The sequence below is a fragment of the Psammomys obesus genome, unplaced genomic scaffold (genome assembly GCF_907164565.1).
Source record: "Psammomys obesus unplaced genomic scaffold, mPsaObe1.curated_primary_1811, whole genome shotgun sequence".
In the NCBI taxonomy this organism is placed as follows: Eukaryota; Metazoa; Chordata; class Mammalia; order Rodentia; family Muridae; genus Psammomys; species Psammomys obesus.
In genome coordinates, this window is record NW_026596034.1 from 12,116,741 (window position 1) to 12,135,297 (window position 18,557).

Sequence of the window (18,557 nt, forward strand, 5' to 3'; positions counted from 1 at the left end):
AGTCCTGAGAGGGGTGGCGGAAGCTGCTGGCTCCTTCTCCTCCTGCTGCTGCTTCTGCTGCTACTACTGGTTGCTGGTTGCTATTGTTGTGGTTGGTTGTTGTTTGTCAAGCGTTTGTGCCCTAAGAGAGGAGCAGAAGAAACTGAATATGCTGATGATGAAGATCAAACATGCCCCAGTGGAATTCGACACCCTTAATCAGCCGGAAGTAGTCTAATGATTGCAATGTCCCCCTTCCTCTCTAACCTTTTTTCTATCCTACCTAGTGTTGGAAGATTAGAAAGGGTGGAAGAGAGAGGAAGGAACCCACAAAGTAGCCAAAAGTCCAGCTACAAGTGGCACTCAATATGGGGCTAGGCAGAATGAGAAATCTGGTTTCAAATGATGTAGGGGAAATGGCAGGGAAAGAAGGGATGGATGTTTTGTTTCAAGACAAGGTTTATCATGGCTGCTACTGCTGAGCTATTCCCTCCTTTGCTCCCAGAGGATATTTTCAGTTTTTTATCTTTCCTCTTTCTATATTCTGTCTCAGAAAAGGATGGGAGAATGGTTGAGCGGTCGGAAAAATTGAGGGTGGAAATGGAGGCACTTGAGAAACAAAAAATAAAAGCTGAAATAGGAAAACAAAAGGATTCACTCTGCTGTTTCTTTCCTGAAAGGGTTGCAGAGCTGGCTGTGCAACTGGAGAGGTTGCAGGTGGAAGCGGAAGTACTTGGAAAGTGAGTAGTGCTGGAAAAGGGAGAAATAGAAGGCTCAGACCCAGTGACTGAGCAAGAGAGTGGGGGTTTTCCCCGGGAGGAAAGAGGGAAACAAACTGTGCTAGAAGGCAGATTGTGGCCCCACCTGCTGCTACACCCTTTCAGTTACCAGTCCCTGGGTGAGGTGAGGAGCTGGGTGTATGGCAGGGAAGAGGAGGAGGACCCTGCAGGGCAACAGGGTTAAAGAAAAGTGGGAAAAGCCTGTTTTGAAAGAAAGGGTTAATCTTGAACCAACTGTGCAACCAGAAATACAGAAATAGTGGGTCTGAGATTGCAAAAATCACCATAGGTTTTCCTAGTAATAATAAAGCACATGCCTGGTAATGGTGTGAATTATGACCATGACAAAATAGGGTGGCTTCCTATAAATAATAGATCTAAGACATTTTAAGAGAGGCCATGATTTCCTATGGCATGCATCCACCGTATGTAAAACAAATCCTAAGTAACTGAGCTACTCAAAATAGAATTATTCCCTAAGACTGTAAGGGGCTGGTAATAGCTGTGCTAGAGGCTGGACATCACTTACAGCGGATAACATGGTGGAGGAAGGAATCCTTTAATACTGAACAGCAAAATACATCATGGGGATGAATGTTGTCAAAGATCAGTTGCTTGGTAAAGGGTGGTACTCTGACCCTAAAGAACAAATTTGATTTGATGATGCTACTATAGAACAATGTTGCTTAGGGACTTTAAGAGCTTTGACAAATTTGAGGAGTCCTGGAAAAGGATCTCCTCATTTACTAAGATATTAAAGGCTCTGGATAGATGTTTTAACATTAGAATGGAAATCTTTGAAAGTTTTGTTTTGGGAATGAGAGTTTGCTTGTGTTTCTACAGGAAGTGAAAAACTGTGGATACCAAGAAAACTCATGAATATTAGAACTGAGCAGGAGAGGTCTCCTGAAAACCGTGGCCACTGCTCTGAAAAGTGTTTAGTTCATTAAAAATGTATGTTTATAACATCTCAATATACTTCTTTGTTGCTGTTTGTCAAGTTGTCATGCCCAAAGAGACTAGGAGAAGAAACTGAATATCCTGATGGTAAAAATCAAACTTGCCTCCAGTAACTCAATGCCCCTAATCTGAAGGAAGTAGTCTAAAGTATTGTTGCCCCCTCTTCTCCCTAGCTCTTTTCTTTTCTTACTTAGTGTTGGGGGATTTTAGAAGGATGGAATATGAGTGGAGAAGAGTGGATGAGAGAGAAAGAAACCCACAAAGTAGCAAAGGCAACAGTACCTCATTTTAAAAAATTAGATTATTTAGTTTGTTGATGTCTAGTTTCTTGAGTTCTTTATATATTTTGGATACTAATCCTCTATTAGATGTGGAGTTGGTGAAGATCTTTTGCCATTCTCTGGGCTGCCATTTTGTCCTATTGGTGCTGTCCTTTGCTTCACAAAAGCTTTTCAGTTTCATGAGGCCTCAGTAATTATTGATCTTAGTGCCTATGCTAATTGGTTTCTGTTCAGAAAGTTGTCTCTTGTGCTAATGTGTTCAAGGCTATTTCCCACTTTCTCTTATATCAGATTCAGTATTTCTGGTTTTATGTTGATCTTTTTGATCCACTTGGACTTGAGTTTTATTCAGGGTGGTAGATATGGATCTATTTGCATACATTTATATATATAAAGATATATATGCAGACATCCAGCTAGACCAGCACCATATGTTGAAGATGCTTTCTTTTTTCCATTGTATGTTTCTGGCTTCTTTACCAAAACTCAGGTATTCATAGGTATATAAATTTATGTCTGCATTCTAGATTCAATTCCATCAATTCACCTGTCTGCTTTTATGCCAATACCACGAGGATTTTCTTTTATTGTATAGGATTGGTTTTTTTTTTGTTTTTTTTTTTTTTTCTATTCTGGGTTTTTTTGTTTTACTATATGAAGTTGACTATTGTTCTTTCAGGATCTGTAAAGTATTGTGTTAGAATTTTTATGGGGATTGTGTTGAATCTGTAGATTGCTTTTGGCAAGATGGCTATTTTCATTATATTGATCCTATTGTTCCATCAGCATGGGAGATCTTTTCATCTTCGGATATTTTTCTATTTTCCTTCTTCAAAGACTTAAGTTGTTATATATATATATATATATCTTTCACTTGCTTGGTTAGAATTACCCATGATATTTTATGTTGTATATTATTTGTGGCTATTGTGAAGAATGTTGTTTTCCTGATTTTTTTCTTAGCCCCCCCCCCTTTTTTTTTTTTTTAGTTTATCTTGTATCTACCCAGATACAGATATGGTCCCATGTCTGTCAGTTCTGAAGACTGAGCTTGGGTCTTCATGCTTTTGTAGAAAGTACTTTATCAACTAACTTATATCCCCTGTTCTCTCCATTATCCTTTTCTATGGCGAGCTTTAAGATGTAAATGTCTTGGATTCAGACTCTGGTGTCCATTAAATGTTTCTGCTATAAGAATAATCTCATGGGTCTTATGTTGGAATGGACTTCCTTCCTTCCTTCCTTCCTTCCTTCCTTCCTTCCTTCCTTCCTTCCTTCCTTTTTTCCTTCCATCCTTCCTTTCTTTTTGAGATAGGGTTTCTCTGTGTAGTTCTGGCAGTCCTGGAACTTGGTTTGTAGACCAGGCCGGGCTTACTCACAGAGATCCACTGTTGTGTTCAGGAATAGCCGCTAACTCACCACTCAGACACCAGAGTCACATCAGCAGTGGTTTATTGAATGTTAAACAGAAACCGACTGGTCAGGACCTGGTCTACTGCTAAGGCAGATTGTTTTTTGTTTTTTGTTTTTTTGTACAAAAAACTTTAACCAGGTAACAAAACTAACCAGTTGCAGGAAATAGTCTGCAACTAGGTAATAACCAGGTCACAAAAACGCAACCAGGTACCCAGGTGTAAGAAGCAACTGTACATCATTTTGGCTAACTAGACAAAGCCTTTCTTTCTTTCTTTCTTTCTTTCTTTCTTTCTTTCTTTCTTTCTTTCTTTCTTTCTTTTTTCTTTCTTCCTTCCTTTCTTTTTCTTTTTTTAGACAAAGCATTTCTAACCGACCTTTAATTTGATTGGTTTTGCAGTCGGGGGACGTCATAGAGTGTCCCAGTAACAAAGTATAGAAAGTTTGAGAAATGAAACCATATAGAATTAATCAAAATGGAAACTTGGATGCAAAATGGCTTCTGATATGCTAAACGCTACAGCAGGTGTTAACAGAGGTGCCATAGTTTTGCTAAGAACTAAAGAGGAGCTATAGAGTTTAAGCAGGTTACAACACCGCCTGTGTTTGCCTCTCCAGTGCTGGAATTAAAGACATGACTCCCTTCTCCCCAGTAAGGCTCTTCCAATATTCTGATTTTAAAAATGAGAGAACAAAGGCTCCAAATGAGATCTCATGTGCTTTAGGTCACATGTCTGATTCAAGCTTAGATTTCTAGATAGAACCCAAGTGCTAAATCCCTTCCTTGTCCCTGCTGTGTCGCTAATAAATTAATGAGCTGTCAGGGCACAATGAGGGAGAAATGAGAGCTCCAAACTTTCTATGCATATTTCACATGGTTTTGATGAGGATGCTGATGAGTCAGCTCTGTTATTATCCACTTAATAAAACAGCAAACCAGAGGTTGTCAATGGGCCAAGAAGCTTACCAGTAATCATGTTTCAGTTTTATATCCCCAATAGTACCAGAAGACACAGGATCCTTGGGGCAACAACAAAGATTGATGAGTCACAGCTGCACAGCAGCCAGGACATTGTACAGGCTAGCCAATGCTGGCTGGGAATGCAGTGGGGTCCCCCATGCAAAGGAAAGACTGAGTGTTTTGCCTGCATGGTTTCGGTCTTGCTTTGGTCCTGTATTTCCTTGCTCTGTTTGTATCCATTCCCATTTGAACAGCAAACAACCTTGGCCATCTCCAGTATTGCTATTGTGTGCTGGAAGTGTGTAACTTGCTCTTGCATGTATGGGAACTCACTCGGGAGGTTGGACACCTATACTTAGAGACAGTGTAGGAACTGTTAAAGACTATGAGAACTTTTGAAATCGGGCTGAGCACATTTTGCACTATGAGGTGGCTATGAGCCTATGGAGAGAAGGTGTAGAAAATTATGGCTTAAAAGTGATCATATTTGGGTGCAAAGTTGAAATTAAGAAACTGTTGATCTGCACGTCTCCTCTCACACCCTGGAGAGATTACTCATTACCTTGAAATATTAACCAATATCCTCCGAGGGAGGGAGAGGGGAAGGTTTATTTTTTTTACAGTGCTGAGACAACTCTGGAGAGGGATACCTCCAAATCCCTCAGGCAAAATCTGCTGTCTTTGGTTGCCAAGGCAGTTTGCTTTTCAAACATGTCTTCTGTTCAGAAGGCACAAACTGCAGAGACATAAGACTTCGCTCCAGACAATAGTACAGAAATGGAAGCGTAATAGATGAATGATTTGATCTTGGGCATGTGGAAACAATGGGGAAAGAAATCAGCCAATGGACCGGTGGGGTAAACAAAGGTACTTTCTACTGTAGCTGTAGCAATAAGTATTGGCTAGAAAAATGAGAGATGAATCTACACTGTAGCATGATTGATCTCAGACCTGTATAACTCAGGTGGATTCTTTTCCTTTTGTGAGTCAGTAGGGGGTGCTGTTTCAAGATAGGATTCCTCTGTGTAGCCCTGCCTGTACTGTAACTCACTCTGTAGACCAGGCTGGCCTGGAACTCAGAGATCCACTGGCCTCTGTTTTCTGAGTGCCCGGATTAAAGGCGTGTGCCAGTGCCAATGCCTATTCTTTGCATTTTAAAGAAATGATGGTGCTTTATAGACCAGGCTGGCCTTGAACACACAGAGATCTGCCTGTCTCTGTCTCCCAAGTGCTGGGATTAAAGACGTGCCCCACCCTGCCTGGTGAAGCAAGCAGTCTTAACAGAAGCTAAGATAAGCAGCTGTCTGGAGGAGGTTCCTAAAAACAGGTAGTTTTAACAAAAACTAAGTTAGCTAGGGCATCCTGATGTTTGGTTCCTAGAATGGGGTTGGGTAATTTTCCATGGGATTCTTCATTAAGCAGATTAGATTCTAGTTAAATCTGAAATGGCCTCACCGAGAATATAAGATGGAGGAATCTCTACGAGATCTTGTGCTGTCACACCATTTTGCCTGTTCCCCACCCCCATTCCTTGGATCTAGGTAAACCTTGTGGCTGACTTTGATCAATATAATGTGGAGCAGGCACGATGCTGTGTCGGTGCTAAGCCGGGCCCTGTGTCTGGAAACACCCTCTTTCATCTTCTTTCAATGCTGCCCTGATCTAAGCCCAACGTGGTGGAAATTCACTCTACCTGGTTTTCCAGAGCATTCGACAACACAAAGGAGGAGAGACGCATCCCAGGGACATAGGACCAGCTGCTGGCCTGCAAGGCCATTGGCTCTTCACTTCAGGGGAGCTAGTGGACGGCAATGGATCCTCAGTGAACTGTTTCCAGAACAGTTCTCAGGTGAGTCCAGGTCAAATGGAAGATCTTAGTGTTGAGTTACAAAATGTTAGAGGGTTTGTTGTGCAGCAGTAGATAACTGCTGAGACATAAGACTTCGCTCCAGACAATAGTACAGAAATGGAAGTGTAATAGATGAATGATTTGATCTTGGGCATGTGGAAACAATGGGGAAAGAAATCAGCCAATGGACTTGTGGGGTAAACACCAGTGACAAGAGTCTCTCTCTCTCTCTCTCTCTCTCTCTCTGTGTTTATGAAGGTCATGAATCTGAAGGATGTCTGGGATGCTTACTTGGGAAGGAACACCGGTCCCTGGCGATATTCTTTTTCTCCTGTCTTATTTATTCAATTAGCTCCAGTTTGCCACTGCCACCTAGGTTTCGAACTGGGAACCCTGTTTCCAGGAATCCCCCGGCTACCTAGAGATAAGTTCCTAAAGGCCTCCTTCATTGACTCTAAACCATAAACATTATGGTTTAGACAGGAAGGACAAGCCACACAGAGGCTCACGAATACAGGTTTGGCCACCAACGCTGTGTTCAGAGGCAGTACTACTGAGATGTGATTATGAGGAAGTCATTTCAGAAGCCTACAAAGCCAGGGTATGCCGCTCCTGTGGCTCATGGGGCACTGGCCACTATGGGCTCATAGCCGACCACACTGTTTGGAAGTGGCAGGAAGTAGGATATGGGGTATAACTGAAGGGAGAAGGTCACTGGGGCTATGGCTTCAAAGGATGCTTCTTGCTCTAGCTTCTCCCTCCTTTTGTCTCTCTCTGCTTGTTAAAGGACAGCTGACTCCATTTTTCTTTTTAGTTAAACAATATTAGACTTTGACTTTGATCATGTCACTTGCTAGAGGCCAACTTGTTTTTTGTTTGTTTTGATTTGTTCTTCCTCAATTATCTATGAATTACATATTGTAAATTATTTCTGTTGTTCCAAGAACTGACTGATCATAAAATGTTTCATGTATGTTAACTGTCTGACCATAAACTCATAACATGTCTGACCACAAACCCATAACAGGTATCTTTCCTATGATCATAAAAATAACTGCAAAATTCCGTTTTTTGTTTTTTGCTTGTTTGCAACATCTCAGTGTTAGCTCCTGGTTTCCACACTGTGACACTACCCAGCTGCCAGGGGAACAGCTTTGCTCCACGCCACACACTCACTGACACAATGGTCAACCTCTCTTCAGCCCAGTGAAGCGGTGGGCATAGGGTAGGAAAGTTGGGAATATTACAGGACCGTGGGAAGAAAAGGAGTTTGGTTGAAGCCTCTCAAGTAGAAAAATAAAACTTCCAGCACAGAGGTTGGAGAGATGGCTCAGTGTTCAAAAGCGCTTCCTGCTCTCACAGACAATCCAGTTCCCAGCACCCGTAGGTGGCTCCCAACCATCTTTAGCTCTAGTTCAGGGGATCCAGAGCCTTCTTCTGATCTCAGTGGGCTCCAGGCATGACTGGGGTGCACATATATATATATATATATATATATATATATATATATATATATATGCAGGTGAAACACTCATACACATAAAATAAAATTTAAAAAATTTCCAGCACAACTAATATTTGCTGTGAAGGCTGCTACTTAGATACAGTGTTTCTTTTATACCCAAATATTTTAAGATAGCAATTAACCATGCCTATGCTCTTCAGTTGTGGCCTTACTCCTTTCCCAGATTTTGATGAGAACAAGAGATACAGGTCAGGCAGTTTAGAAGCAAAGACTTCAGATTTTTATCTTTAGCCAGAGGCTGGTAATGTTCTAGTCACTGTATTGCTAGGTGGTGATGGCGCATGCCTTTAATCTCAGCACCCAGGAGGCAGAGGTAGGCCGATCTCTGTGAGTTAGAGGCCTGGTTTACAGAGTGAGTTCTAGGACAGGCAGGGCTGTATAGAGAAACCTTGTCTTGAAAAACTTAAAAAAAAAACAAAACAAAACTGAATGCTATCCTCACCAGAGATTACATTGTGAGACAGAACTGTGCTTTCCCTTATGCCAGGGTTAATCTTTGTCTGTGAATCTTTTATTCACTGGCTTCCAATAGATGACTAAGCCAGAAAGAAGACTAGAACAGCCTGTGTACGTGGGACCAGGTACCTTGTTGTCTGGAACACACCTTTTCTTAAGCTTATGGCGTAGGAGCTAGCCGAGAGCCCTGGGTATGTTTGGCATGGACCCCTGGTCATTCTGACCTCTTTCCTTTTATCAACAAAACCCATCTTCATTGTCATAATAAAGCTGGGCATGCCTTTAATCCTGGCATTTAGGAGATAGCAGGTGGATCTTTGTGAGTTTGAGGCTAGCTTCATCTACAAAGCACCCAGGCCAGCTACAGCTACATAGTGAGACCCTATCTAAAAAAAAAAAAAAAAAAAAAAAAAAGAAAAAGAAAAAGAAAAAAGGTCATCATAAGCTAAGTGTGGTGGTACGTGCCTGTAATTCCAGCTACTCTGGATGTTGAGGCAGGAGGATTGGGAAATCAAGGCCTCCTGGGTGACCTGTTGAGTTTAAGTCCAGCCTGGACAGTTTCATGAGACCCTGTTTGAACTTTAATCTTTTTCTTTTCTTTATTTACTCACTTAATGTACACTGGTGTTTTGCCTGCATGTTTGTCTATGTGAGGGTGTTGGATCCCCTGAAAATGGAGTTACGGACAGTTGTGAGCTGCCATGTGGGTGCTGGGAATTGAACCTAGATCCTTTGGAAGAGAAGCCAGGGCTCCTAACCGCTGAGCTATCTCCCTAGTCTTGAACTTTAATCTTTCGCTAGTGAAACTTAAGCATGTGTTGACTTGCTGATTATAATGGTCAGAAGTAACGTAAGTCAAGAAAGAATTCTCTGTCAGAGCTGGTTGTTGGGATCAGTAAGCAGGCACTTCTATGGCCAGCTCCAAGGGACCTGATAGACCGGTTATCAGGCATTTGTAAAGACACCCTGACCACCTGGAATTACCTGTGCATGCCCTTGATCACCCTATAAGAGAACTGGAACCCTCCCCCCCTCTTCTTCCTCTTCTGCTCCATCTCTCTCTTCTCTCTCTTCTGCTCCCTCTCTCTCTTCTTCCTCTTCTGCTCCCTGATTCTCTCTCTCCTCCTCTCTTCTCCCCTCTCTCCCTCTCTCTCTCTCTTCTTTTCTCTGTCTCTGCTTCCTTCTCCCCCCTTCCCCTAATAAACCTCCCACGTGGAACCGATCTTGTGGCGTGATTTGTGAACCCGCATGTAACCTGTACATTCGCACGTTTCCTAACACTGGTTGTATGAGAAATTTTCTCCTGGGGAGATGCATCCCTCCCCCCATTATTTCCAGCAGGGTCCAAACCTGGTGACTGCTTGGGGTTATAACAGGAATAGGGGTAAGAGGTTGTTTACAGGAGCAGGAATGACTGGAGCAGCCGCAGAGTAAACCCTGGCAGCAGTGAGGACTCAATGAAAACTGCAACCTTGGAGAGAGAGAGAGAAGGAGAAAGAGAGAGAGAGACAGAGAGGGAGAGAGAGAGGCAGAGAGGGAGAGAGAGTCAGTGGAGGATCGTGACTTGGTTACCTCAGGCTGTAAGATCTTGCCACTCAGAGTGACTAGCATTTTAAAGGGACAGGTCCTGAACTAATAGAAATAACAACCAACTCCCAGCTCTTTCCAGGGAACTGGATATTCTTGTTTTTCCAGTCCTGCAGAAATAGCGGGACAGGCCAAGATGGCAGCACATGCTTATGCTCTCAGCACTTGGGAGGAAGGAGGGTTAGTGGTTTAAGGTTATCTTTGGATACACTGTGAGTTTAAGGCCAGCCTGGGCTACGTGAGACCCCATGGGGGTGGGGGAGAGAACATGAATATGCCAGGACAGTCTCGGGCTTGTGTGGGCTTGCCCTGGCTGCTTTCCTAGCACCTGGGATGACAATGGGGATTGAGCGGCACCGAGAGTCAAGTTCCCAAAGAGACAAGATTAGGTCAGGGTTGCAGTGCCAGGGACAAGACTGGCTGAGCACACACCAGCTCTGCGTTCACTGAAGTTTCCTCCTAGTGCTGGCACGTGGGCTATCCCCGTCCCCTTGGCACTCTGGCTGACACAGGAGGCGACAGTCCTACTGAAAGTGTTACTTAATGTCCAATTGTGGTTTTCCTCCCGCCTGGGGGCTGTCTCCCACCAGCACAGGAAGTCAGGAGGGGGATGAGCCAAGCAGTGTGCCTGGAATGGCCAGCGAGCACTGTGCAGGGATCACACATCCCAGAAACCACTGCAGGGGGCTGGTTCAACTTTAATTCCAGAGAACAAAGGCTGTATACCGGCATGGGGAGTGGGGGCGGGGGCTCCAAGGATGGGTGTACCTAATTGGTTAGAACTAGGCACTTCAAGGAGGCTTGGTTTGCATTAAACAGCACTCTCCTACCACATGAGCAGAAACACAACACTTAATTATCCCGTAGGCACAGGGAGTGGAGAGCTAGCAGGCAGCTGCGTCAAAGGCCACATGTCAAATGTGGTTAGAGGTGTCAGTGTCTAAAGACACTCTCCAGATGAAATCAGCAGAGAGCAGGAGGTCCTTCTGGAAAGAGGCAGTCTCCCACCTTAGCCCAGAATGGCTGTCCAGTCTGGGAGAACCATAACCTCAAACAGCAGGACCCCTCCAACATCCAATATCTCCCATGTCTTTTTCTTTATGTAATGTTTGGGGTTCAACTGATACTTCATGAATTGGTTGCCTAGCCCCCTCCCCCCACTACTGAACTATATTTCTATTCCCAGTCACAAATTTTATTCTGAGACAGGGTCTCATTGTCCAGGCTGGTTTTGAACTTGTGATCTTCCTGTCTCAGCCTCCTAGAGTAGGAGGTGTGTGCCACCACACCCGGGTTACTTCTACATTTGGAATTCTTTGGACTCTTCAGAAGGTATAAAAGATGCCAGAGGCCCAAGAGAGGCACTACTGATCCCCCTATTCTTGGTCCCTGCTGCTGCCTTTTCTGGTTGCTGATTGCTTTTGCTGTTTGCTGGATTGCTGGTTGCTAGTTGGAGACATTCTGACGATGACGAAGACTGACTTGCCCCAAAGAACTCAATGCCCCTAATCAGCAGGAAGTAGTCTAAAGAGATCTGTGTGTGTCCCCCCAACCTCCACCGTTCACCCTCTATCCTTTCTCTCCTATCTAGTGTTGGGAGGTTGGAAGGGATAGGGGTGGTGTAGGGAGGTAGGAAAAAGAATCCAATAGAATAGCCAAAAAAATCCGGTTACAGTGGTGTGTGCGTGTGCCTGAAATAGCTACTCTTGGAGGCTGTAGCTCAGTGTTGGAGCAGCTGCTAGGAATGACCGAGACCCTGGGTTGGATCCTCAGCGCCGAGACAGAGAGAGCCGTACTTCTCTACCGGTGTGGCCTATTATAGGGGCGGGAGGGAGCTCGAGGCGCGCTGCCCTTGAAGAGGACCGGGATTCTGTTCTCAGTACCCACATTGGTCAGGTCATAACCTGCTATAACTCTAGCCCTAGGGACTCGCACATCCTCTTCCGGCCTTGGCAGGCACTCTTGTGCACGTACCCCTACCCACTCCCACAGAATTAAAAATAAACCTTAAAGAAGTGTTTCAACTAACGGGATTTCCAGGTGAATGGGGATAGGAATGTGTGCAGCTGCAGTGGGTCTCCTTTTTATCTTCGTTAGGAGACGCTCTCAGCACCGAACACCACCCCACCCGCAAGAGGTGGCTATTAAGGTGGCCTTTTCGGGTTTCCTTAGGCGTGCCTGCCTGCTCGGTTTGTAGCATCTATATGTAGATGCTGCCATCTTGTGGTCCTGCTTTAGGTTGCAGGGCTGAGCATCTGCTTTCTCAGCGGGGGAGTCTTACAGCCCAGGCTGGCCTCCAACGATGTATGTCTTAAATTTGTGACTAAGCTAAAGCATTTAAATTGTACACGATCGTTATTATAGTTATTATCGTTTATGGTATGAGGATTGAACCTAGGCAAAGAGAGCTCATCCCTGAGCTATTCCCAGCTTGAGTTGTGAACTTTATTTTTTTCCCCATCATAATACTTTTATTAATTATTTGGGAATTTCATACAATGTGCCCCGAGCACACTCACTTCCAATTCTTCTCAGGTATGTCCTCCCACACTGGTACCCCCAACTTCCCAAATACACAAAGTTCAATTTGTGTTTCCTATGGTCAAATTCCCAGCGGCCAGCCCCAATTGAGGGCCGTTCCCCCACCCTCTCCCCTCCATCACCCCGCTTCTTCACCAGAAGCCGTTAACTGTGAAGAGCATCTTCACCACAATTTTAAAGGACTCTCTTCTATGGCTTTCTGTTTGGATTGTTTCTTTTATGGGGAGGGCGAGGGAGAGGTTGTCACAGAAGTGTTCAATGTCTCTCATTCTCAGTTATGAGTTGGCTTCCTTTGCCTGTAGCAGCTGGCAGCTGCAGCTCTCACGCACATCAGCATAGCCTCAGGCAGTGGCACAGACTATGGCCTCCAGCGGCAACAGGGACATCAATATGGTCTTCAGCAGCAGCCCTGATCACAGCCATCAACATGGCCTGCAGGCAGTGCCGACCACGGAGGAGGCTTAATTCAGAGAGTGAACGACTCTGTTGCTCAGAGTCAGGTTGATGGTGCTTTGGGGCCGTGTCTTTGGAGGCAGGACCTGCTCCGGCTCCGGGCTGCTGTATACCACGCTTTCCTCAGCTGTGGTCACCCTGCCAGGACAGCACACCCGCGTCCCTACCTGCAGCATGGCAGGCAGCTCAAGTGGCAGCAGAGGGGAGGCTCCATGGGGCAGGCAGGGCCCAGTAGGTGACAGCTGGGTGAGGCGGGTCCAGTGGTGGCCCTAGCCTTCTGGAGGACCAAGAACTGGCCCTAGTCAACAAAGACGTGCTCCTTTGTCTGCTGAGGCCACGCGCCCATGTCTGTCACCACTGTCTCTAGTTCAGCTTCTCTCCTTCACCTTTTTCTGGTTTTTTTCAATTCCATGAAACCATCTTTAAAAGCTTCTTCCCATGAGATGTTCTTAGTTGTGCCAGAGAAACTTCGAGCTCTGCAGATTCATCCTCCGCCCCCTGAAGCCTCTGTGGGTCTCTCAGGCTCTTCGGGGTGTCCCCACAGCCCCTCAGGTGTCTGCCGCCACCCCCATCTTGAATTAGGTGAGCTTCAAACTTTAAATGAGAAAACTTTGTGTGGTATTTGAATCATAGCTCAGTAAGATCGGTAGCAAAGTAGAAAAGAAAAATGACCTCCAAACCTTTTGTGTCAGCTGTTAAGTTTATATCACATTATTTCTGTATAAACCTTTATGGGTTATTATTGTTTGTTTATTTTGAGACAGGGTTTCTCTACCTAACCCTGTATGTCTTGGAACTCACTATTGTAGGCCATGCTGGCCTTGAACTCACAGAGATCTCCTGACTCTGCCTTCCAAGTGCTGGGACTAAAGGTGTGCACCACCATGCCTCACTCTATATGATTAAAAAAAAAAAAAAAAGTCTTGCAGGGGGACACTTTCCATCCAGAAAAAAAAAAAAAAAAAAGAATGAAACTTCATTATTTATGATAGCATTGATAGGACTGGGTCCCAGGTCATCTTCTGGCCTCTGAGGCTACCTGTATTCACACACACACACACACACACACACACACACACACACACACAGTTAAAAACACTTTACTAGTATTCATAGCGCTGACCACCTTTGATCCCAGTACTTAGGAAGCAGAGGTAGGTGGCTCTCCATAAATGTGAAGTTCCAGACCAGTCAGGGCTACATTGCAAGACCCACCCATACGTAATTTATATAAATCAAACCAGGGACAAGAATTCAGCAAAATCGGAGAAGTGCAGCAAAGACTGGCAGAGAGAATATATAGACTTCAGGAATCTGAAGGGTGGTGGTGGCCCACTCCTTTAATCCTAGCATTGGGGAGGCAGAGGCAGGCCTGGTTTATGGGGTGAGTCCCAGGACAGCCAGGGTTACACAGAGAAACCCTGTCTTGAAACAACAGCAACAAAGAAATCCAGTTTCCTGGGAGGATGTGATTTTTCCCATGATGAAAAAAGTGAAAATTGATGACCACATCTGACCCTTACTAGGGTTGGCTATTAGGAGTCTGTGGATGCACATGAGAGATTCTAAACAGCAGAAATGTGAAAAATCAAAAGTAAGAGGAAGATGGTTCAGGAAATTGTTTGAGGATGAGGAAAAAAAAAAAAAGCAGCCAGAGAAGTTTTCTTTTGAGGCTTCCTGATGTGAACATGGCCCGTGGCTTACAGGGACTGAGTGTGGTCCTAACAGACATGGCACAGTCTTCGGTGCATTTTCTGTCATCCTGCAGGAGTGGTATAAAGGAGGCTCTTCTGATGCTCACAGACCCAGCTCGGCACAGCTAAGGCAGATGCTGAGCAGATGGACGAAAGGGTAGGGAGATGTAGGCTCCCTGCAGCCATTATCACCCATCTGTCTCCCTCTGCAGTCTCATCTTGATCCAGTTTCTCCACTTCCCATTTTAGGTTACCCGGGTTAGCTCTGTTTTAGAAGTTGATAGGCTTCAAGAATGTTTTGGAAACATAAGGAATTCAAGAGGTTGAGTTTTGATTCTTTTTTTCAAAGAAGGAATTCACCTTGCTCCTGTTGTTACATTGTTGTCTGCCTGTTCTGGGTTTTAACTTTGTGCGTTTAGGATTCGCGAATGGAGACAGGAAAGCATTTGTTCAAGAGCTTTGTGTTCTCATGTTTCACTCATAAACTCTGCTCCACTAATGCAAATATATACAGACCCTGGGCTAGGTATTGACAGTAGAATAATTTGATTTGATGTGGTCTTTGTCATAAAGGAGCTCCTGCCTTTAAAGAAAAGAAAGTAGATATTTAGAAGTCTATACAGCAATTAATGACTGCCATAGCTGTGCAGGCTGACTGTGGGCATTTTAATGTTTAGTTGAGAGGCTGATTTTCTTATGTGGTCCTTCTCTTTTTTCTTCTTCTTTCACTTTTAAAGAGTGTCTCATTTACCCCAGGCTGGGCCTAACCTTACTGTGTGGCTGAGGATGACTTTGAACTTCCAGTCCTTCTGGCTCTATCTCCTAGGTTCTGGGATTACAGGCATGCACCACCACACCGAGCTTATGGAGTCCTGGAGACAGAACGCAGGGCCTCATGAGTGCCACACAAGCACTCAGCGTTGAGCTACACACCCAGCTGATGCGCTGTGCTCTCTTGAGTAGATGTGTTCAGCTGCAGATGTGTTCAACCGGAAGACTGCTGCGGCTCCTGTCCCACATCTCCGTAGCCCCACACACGGCCATCTCGTTGGTAGGGTCTCATCACTTCAGTAGTGTTTTAGGTGCTTTCCTAAAGAGTCACATGGGTGACTCTGACCACGTGAGCCTTGCTTATTGTTTATATCTTGGTAGGCCAGGAAGCAGAGAGCTTAGGCTGAAATAGAGCCCCCCAAAGGCCTGCTCCCAGAGACCCACCTCCACCAACCAGTGGCTTCCCTGCCGGAGGTTTCATAACTCTAAGACAGTTTCACCATCTGAGGACCAGGTGCTCCAACGCTCAAGCCTGGGTGCAACTCTCTGCATCCAAACCCTGACACGGGCTCTTTCTCTCTTCTTAGATTTTTTTCTTAATTTAAAATTTTTATTTATTTTACATCCTGATGGAAGTTTTCCATCCCTCCTCCCCTCCAAGTCCCTCACCCTCCACCTCCCCTCCTTCCCAGTCCATTCCTTCTCCATTTCTCTTCAAGGCTAGCCTCTGTTACATAGTGAGTTCCAAGCTACCCTGTGGTATGTGAGACCTTATTTAAAAAAAAAAAAAAAAAAAGGCGTGGCTGGACAGCCTGGAACTCACTATGTAGCTAAGGTTGGTCTTGAACTCCTTCCCCACTCCCCACCCTCAGCTCCCACGTGCTGAGACTTTAAGCCTGTACTCCCTTAACCCAGCTTGCCTGCAGATTTTTGAGACAGTGTTTCCCGGTGCAGCCCAGGATGGCTCCCCCCACTAGTCAGTTCAATTTTCCTTCCAGGGAGGTAAACAGCTTTAGGAGGGAGCAAGTGGGAGTTGCTCGAAGGGTTCTCAAAGGAGAGGGCCAGAAACAGCACCACTTCTGCTGCATTTGATCCATAAGGAGCATCACAATGGCAGCCTGGACTCAAGAGCTGAGGAAGAGCACTTAATGGGGGGAGGAGGAGGGACTTGATAGCTACCTTTTCTGAGGAGTGTTCAGGAGAGATGCAGCTAGCTGAGAGCCACAGCTAAAGCGTAGTGAGTGCTTCTGAGTCAGACAGCAGGCCACACGCCTGGTGCTTTGTTCTCATGGAATCCCTCCATACGAAATCCCCATGCACACCTGAGTTCGAGACCAGCTTCGGCTACCTCGATCGAGGGTTTCCTGAACCCCCTACCCTGCTCTGAGAGCATGCACAGAATCAACTAGCCTGGCCGGGGTAATCTTTTGCAAGAGAGCACAGCTGAATTGCCTCAAGATAGCCGTTGTTTGGCTCCGAGGGAAGTCATCTATAACATCAGTGTAGGTCCAGAAGACAGCATTTCCTGGCACTCTTCCCCATCTACTGTATTCTTGGCACCTAGGAAGCTGAGCCGGATGATTCTGAGAGTCCAGCATGCCTGTATTGTGAGCCCCTAGCTTATAAGATAATAAATCTCCTACAGCTGGGGCTATGCTCATCGACAGAGTGTGGGCTTAATAATGTGCCAGGCTCTAGGTGCCATAGCAAAAATACATGTTTTTGGTTGTTAAGATCTGAGTGTATCTGTGCACACTTTTAATCTCAGCACTCATGAAGCGTCACCTAGCTCTCCCTGTTGCCTGCCACTCCGGGTATAGAATTCTCAGCGACCTCTCCAGACCTCTCCTTGCCTGACTGTGTGCTGCCATGTTTCCTGCCATGATGGTAATGGACTAAATCTCTGAATTACTGTGTGTCAGGAGGCCACTGTGTTAGCAAGTGGAGAGGAAACTGAGGCAAGGTGTCAGGTTTGAGTGGGAAGAAGAAATTGTACAAGCTGTCCTGGTCAGTCAGGGCTGGGGTTATCTTTCCAGTAGGGCGGTTGATGCGGTATTTGAGAAAAGGGACATTTAAGTACTGGGTCAGCATTGGTGAGCCATTGAGTACCTGGCAGCAGAAATCCTAGAATTGGCTGGGAATGCTGTGAGGGACACGAAGGTCCGGATAGCTCTCACACACATCGTGCTGGCTATTGCCAACGATGGGGAGTTCCACCAGCTGCTGAAAGGACTGACCATCACTAGTGGGGGTGTTGGGCCTAGAATTCACCCCAAACTGCTGTCCAAAAAGCAAGACACCGAAGGCAAGTTAGAAACGATCCTCACTCACTTCACCCCCAGAGAAAAACAGGAAGGAAGACCTGATCAGGCAAGGGGGTGATGGTGGTAAGAAATCCAAGGCCACCGAGTCATGGTCATTTAAGATGTCCAATCCAAATGACAGCTAGAAAGAAAACTGGTAGCCTACTTAAACTTTTTTGCATAACTATAGGCTCTCTGTTGATACCTTTTTTATTATTTTATTTTATTTTATTTTTTTCTTTAGTTGTTGGCATAACTGTAGCTCCTTTGTTAACACCTGCTTTTGTCTTCAGCATAACTGAAGTGATTTTGATCTTTAGTCTGCTTCTTTTGCTCATAAGGTAAAGTTGAGTTCAACTTCTCAGTCTCTACCTGCCTGACAGAAGAATAGCTTTTACTTACAACTCACTAATTCAGTGCTTGCTGGTTAGAATAAAATGATAGATGATAAATGCATGTTCTGCTTGAGTTAAAGATACGTGTATGTTCTGTTAGAGTAAAACCGCAACATCCTGCTATGCTCCTTTCTCTTGAAAAGCTGGAAAGTCCCCAAAAGTTCCCCTACCCTAAATCCCAGCCAATCAGTTTAAATTGCTCTGTCTAGCTACCTAGGGACAGTATACTTGAAACAAGAATTGATTCTTTTTGTTTGGCTAAACATGATATACCTAGAATAGAATTGGTTCTTCCTGCTTGGTTATTTATTATTATTTTTCCCCTTTAAAAACTCCCCCTGGAGTGGCTGGAGAGATGGCTCAGTGGTTAAGAGCACTGTCTGCTTTTCCAAAGGACCTGGGTTCAACCCAAGCACCGACATGGCAGCTCACAACCATTGATAACACCACTTCCAAGGGATTTGACACCTTCACACTAATGCACATAAAATAAAAAACTAAATAACTTATATATATAAACTCCCTCTGGAAACGGCTCAGCATCACAGTTTGGAGCCACTCTTTGTCCCTACCAGTCAGTTTTTGTTGTTTTTTTTTTTTTTTTTTTTTT

At 44.9% G+C, this 18,557-nt stretch overlaps 1 pseudogene; it reads left to right on the forward strand.

Annotated features, from left to right (window-relative positions):
• Window positions 1-1,342: 1,342 nt before the first annotated feature.
• The window catches only part of LOC129686852 (core histone macro-H2A.2-like), a 17,716-nt pseudogene continuing 501 nt past the window's right edge, over window positions 1,343-18,557 (forward strand).